We start from the raw sequence: 5653 nt of genomic DNA, 5'->3' as shown, positions 1-5653 counted from the left end.
GGGGTACTCTCTTGTTTTCTGATTGATGCAGGAGAGCTCAGAGCAATGTGGGAAGTGCCAGCCCAGTGCAGATGGTCCTTAGTTGTATAACAAAGCAGGGCAAGCAAGGCAAAGGCAGAGGGTAAGTAAACAGTACTCTCCTGTGGTCTCTGTTTCCAGGTTTCTGCCTTGAGTTCCTCCCTATCTTAGCTTCTCCTAATTATGGACTGTTAACCAGTATTTTCCTTACCCAAGTTTCTTTTGGTTATGGTGTTTATTATTAAAACCTAAAACAAATTAGAACAGTACCAAAGGTAGAATCCTTTGTCAACCCTCCATGTAAAAGTGTGAAGAACAAATGAGGAGCAAGCAAAGAATGACAGGTTTTCGTGATACAATCAGAACAAAATGGATAGACACAAATTAGGAGGGATGAGTAACTGAAAAAGAAGCAATGAAATCTGGTGAGACACTGAAAAGAAAGGGTAACATATCAGCGCCTAATACCTCAGCAATCTGGTTTTTCAAAGTGGGTTCTGCGAGTCCAGGTGAACAGCCTTAAATGCAGGAGTTCCACCAACACCAGCTCATAATTAACCACACTTGCCTGCTGTTACCTATACCGAAAATGCAGTTTCTCCTCAGTCTCTCACAGCACTGTGAGCAGATACCTGCTTTTGTTTTTTCATCCAATGCTCTCTGCTCCCATCTGCTTGCTAATATCTCAGAACAAATGTGAGTGTTTTAAAAGGAAAGACACCAAAATGCATTCTAGACTAGGGCAGTCCACAGCACAAGCGTACATGTGCATAAGTGATGCTTCGCAGCCTTTTGGTGAGAAATGAGAAACATTGGCTGGAGTAGATTCATATAAAATGTATCTGATGGTGGAAAGTGGTGGCAGGGAACTATCTAAGCCAACAAACACCAGCCAGGCACTCATGGTGACATGGGGAGAGGTTCTGTGCAGAGTCAACAGAATAGAAATACTTGTCTCGTTTTTGAATGTATAATAAAACAGGCTGAGCAAACCTAAGGGAGAAGACAAGCAGGCCTACGTTCCCTGGTTGTCTAACCATCAGCTTCAGGAACCTTCCCTTGATCAGCATATCTCTTCTAATTTATGTTCCTAAGCTTTACTTGGCTCTCTCCCTCTTGACTTGCTGCCCTAAAACGTCCCACGGTCTGATGGAACACTGCACAACACATCAATCAGTGACACTTTGTCTCCCAGCATGAGTGCGGGGAACAGTTCAATCTTTGAAGAACCTCAAAGTGAACTGGTGAGATCAATGGGTCCAAGGAAGTGAAGGATGTTTTACCTATGCTAGTTTGCTGCCAGAATTTTGTTTTAAGTGTAGCCAGGAATAGGTACACACAAAATTATCCTCAGTATGAATTGTATTTTATATATACATATATTTCTGTCTTTCTTGAAGTTAACCTAGCAATACTGTTCAATAACCATTTTGTAACTGAAGCTTAGTTCTAATTACCTCAAGAAATATTAGTTGTGTGTGCACAGAAGTCAGAAGCCAGGCTAACTTTTTTCCCATGTTCTCACTGTTGTTCGCTTTTTGAGATGAGGTCTTATTATGTAACACACTCTGGCCTTGAACTTCAGCCCTCACACTTTTGCTTCCCAAATTCTGGGATTATAGATGTATGTGATGGTAATTTTTTTTTCATTTGGTCAGAGTGGTAGGACACAATGTCATTAACTGGGTGGCTTACAAACAATAGAAATTCTTTTCTCCTGTTCTGAAGAGTTTACGGTTCCAACAAGAAGACAAGACAGCTTCAGACATACTTGAGGGCATTTTTCTCTGTATAATTTCACAGAGCAAAAGGAATGAGAAAACCCTGAGCCCTCTGATATCAGGGTATGAACTCAGATCATAAGGGTAGATTCTAATAACCCAGTCACCTAACCTGTCAACACTCACTGCCAGCAAATATCAGCATGGGCGATCATATTTGCAAACTGAATTTTTACAAAAAGGCACGCAGAATCACCCAGTTTAAGGCAAAATAAGTTAATAATAGCATAAAGGACAAAATTATTCCTTTATAATAATAAATTAACAATAGATTATTTTATTAGTTACCGTTCTCATGGCTATGACCAAATGTCTGACAAGAAGCAGTTTAAAGCATGAAGGGTTTGTTTACTCAGAGTTTGAGGGCTACATTCTTCCATGCTGGCAAGAATATGACAGCAACATTGTGAGGCACCTGTATAGAACAGGCCCCACACAGGCAACAGAGAGTCAAACAAGAAGTTGTGGAGAAATAGGTCTACAAACCATAAATTTCCCCTCTTCTTCCCATTGGAAAATGATTTCCCCAGCTAGCAAAAAGAAGTTGAAACAATACTTAAATTCATCCTTACCTTCAGCTTCTAAAGTGCCAGTATGATTATTCTCTGCTCAAAAGGTCGAGTAGATTGCTGCCATTAAGGAATATGTCCATGTCATCCTCCACAGTTATGGGGAGAGCAAGGATAGACTCTGACATGAGCTCTGGTGCCCCATATTTGACCATCCCCTCTGGGTGGGGAGGCCTGGTGGCACTCAAAGAAAGAATAAGCAGGCTACCAAGATGAGACTTGATAGCCTATGACCATATAGTAGGGGAGGAGGTCCCCCTTGGCCTTTAGACCTAGGGGAGGGGAATAGGGTGAAAATGGGAGGGAGGGAGGAATGGGAGGATACAAGTGATGGGATAATAATTGAATTGTAATCTGAATAAATTAATAAAATAAAATAAAAATTAATACATCCATGTTTTATTTGTTTGTTTACTTGTTTGTTGTTTTGCAGGCTGAAGAAGCTTACAGGCTTTGTCAATACAACATGCATCCTACTGTCCATTGCTTCATAATCTTAAACAGATTTGTCTGCAATATACCTTGGCTTTCATAAACTATTACCATTTCTCCAAACTGATGATTTTTGTGTTTTCCTTTCCTTTCTTTCTTTGCTGGCTCCTCTTTGTTCTTCAAAACCCCTGTCCTGGGTCCTCCCAAACTCCTCCCAGGAACAGGTAGAAAAGATATTACCCTGATGTGTTTTGTGCTCCAATGACACTCCACAGTCTTCTTCCTCAGTATTAGCTATGTTGGTGCATTCATAAATCTCAATTCAACAACAACAGCATTAAAAATGGAGAGTACTCAGTATAGTATTTTGATATCTCTAGAGAATAAGCCTGCATCTAATATATAGTACATTTAAAATATATATATTTTATTAATTTATTCATGTTACATCTCAATTATTATCCCATCCCTTGTATCCTCCCATTCCTCCTTCCCTCCAATTTTCCCCTTACTCCCCTCCCCTATGACTGTGACTGAGGGGGACCTCCTCCCTCGTATATGCTCATAGGGTTGGACTGAATTAGATATTATCATAATGAATGAGTTAACCCAGAAGCAGAAAGAGTCAAATGGTATATAATACATTCTTAGTGCAATTTAACACATATTTCATTTACCCACAGAATTTGGTCACATTAGCAGCATATAATAGCCCCCCCCCCAAAAAAAAAGGAGAGATAACAGAAGCTTGTTTTCTACTAATTTGGCAGAAACTGAAATTCTATTTCTATTTTCAACTGTCACATGTCAGAAGTTTTTATCTAAAGTTCAGCAGATGCCCAGATAGAAATTTGCTTCTTGGAGAGTATCAGAAATCTGTAAAACATCAGTAGAATATTTGGGGCATGTTTGCTGTGGTTTTGTTCTAAGTAGATAAAAAAGATAAATTAGGATGAATCTAGCCCCGGAGCTTGAAGATCGATTCCAGAAGCCCTCGTGACTGGCAAGATGTGCTCCCTGGGGTTGTCCCTGGGGGTCAGGTCACCTAGATGAGCACAATAAAGAGCTGGTTACCAGCAAGAAGTATGAGAGCCGTCCTCCCGATTACTGGGCCGGTGGATTAATCTTCCTGTCCTCCACCTGACTAAAGATCCCCTGAAAGCCCCTGGGAGGCTGGACCATGGTACAGGAACTGCTTTCACCCATCACAGGGAGCAAGTGTGGAAGAGGTGCACCAATGTTTGGCATGATGTGAGCCTCTTTGGAGTGCTGAATGAAACTGCAAATTCAGAGGAAGAAGTGTTTGAATGGATAAAGACAGCCTCCACCTGGGCCCTGGCTATCTGTCTGTCCAGGGACCTCTTCCCTCCATGGCTCCTTGTTCCCACACCTATCTCTCAGGAGTGAAGACCTGATTGCTGTATTTGCCCAAGTAACACATTGGTCTAGCTGCTGCTTGCAGGTCTTTGCATGGCACCCTATCACCATCAAGTCTGCACTTGTCCTGCTGGACAATTCCATTCCTGGATGTTATGACGACAGCACTATAGTTGCTTCTCTGAAGCATCCTCTACAGCAAAACGCGGCAGTGCTAGCCTAGAAGCTCTTCAGTGCCTCCGTCTTGTCTGTGGCCTGCCAGAGCTGGATTCTCATCTGGACCCTGGATCCTACCTCCTTATCTGTGAGGCCCTCCTATGGCTGCACCCAGGTGTTGTCTCACCTAGGGCACACACCAGTCGCCAACTTGGCTTGGGCCCCCAATGGCTGGACAGCTGTTCTTAGCTTCACCTGTAGATGCCGCTATTCTGATATGGGATATTGCCACAGAAATCTGTGACCCCCTTCCTTGGTTCCGAGGAGGAGGGGTTACCAACTAACTTCCTGTGGTCCCCAGATGGCAGCAAAGTCCTGGTTACTTAGTGGTCTTTCGAGTCTGGGAGGCCCAGATGTGGACCTTGTGAGAGGCTGCCAACTCGCTCACAGTGCCATCAGACTGGCTGCTGGAGTCCAGATGCTGTTCACTGTACTGGAGAAAGCCCTGATTTACTCCCTGCCATTCGCAGACAATGTGGAACAGAGAAGAGACAGGTTGGTGGTGCAAAGTCATCAACAATCTTAGCTGGTCTTTCTGAGACAAGAATACAGACCCTAGATGGAGAGGAGAGGCCTGCTCACTCCAGGGTTTGGGACCGCAGTGGTGAACGTCTGCCTGTGCTCATGGAAGGAAATCCAAATGTACAGGATAGGTATCCTGCCATCCTCCTTTTTAGAATTCAAAACAGTCCTATGTTTGAATTACTTCCCTGTGGAATTATTCAAGGGGAACTAGAAGCCCAGGCTCAGCTCATCACTTTCCATCCTTCCTTCAGCAAAGTGGCCTCCATGTGTGCTGGTCAACAGGCTGAATCACCAACATTCCTCTGCACTTTGCTAATGCCCCGTTTCCATGCTTTAGCCCAGTTCTTGCCTGGGTCCAGGAGCCCCCAGCTGGAGGTGGAGGCTCTTTCCATAAAGAGCCACTATTTACTGAGACATCACCTACCTCGGCCCCTTGGGACCCTCTATCAGGACTACCACCTACTCAACCCCATTCTGCTCATTCTCACTTGTAAATAAAGTTTTTCATGGCTCCCCCCAAAAGATAAATTAGTCTTAAATACTATAGCCTTAGAAGATATCAAATTATTTCACAGTCTAACATTTGGATGGTCCTTTAATAGATGTGTCATTTTAATATGAACAATTCTAAACTGAGATTTGGTAGAACAAGCTACATTAACAACGAGTCTGAAATTGAATAAGATTTTTCATGTTTTAATTCTATTTCTCAATAATATTACTGTAGCATATATT

At 42.7% G+C, this 5653-nt stretch overlaps 1 pseudogene across 1 annotated transcript; it reads left to right on the top strand.

Moving 5' to 3' along the window:
* Window positions 1–1214: 1214 nt before the first annotated feature.
* LOC311582488 (aladin-like) lies at window positions 1215–5412 on the top strand (annotated as a pseudogene). Its single transcript has 2 exons — window positions 1215–1262; window positions 3841–5412. The product of its transcript is annotated as an aladin-like (transcript).
* The last annotated feature ends 241 nt before the right edge of the window (window positions 5413–5653 follow it).

This window comes from Acomys minous, assembly GCF_964271855.1.
Source record: "Acomys minous genome assembly, chromosome: 14".
Taxonomy (NCBI): Eukaryota; Metazoa; Chordata; class Mammalia; order Rodentia; family Muridae; genus Acomys; species Acomys minous.
Note: the sequence above shows the minus strand (reverse complement) of the source record. Positions and strands in the feature narration are given on the sequence as shown.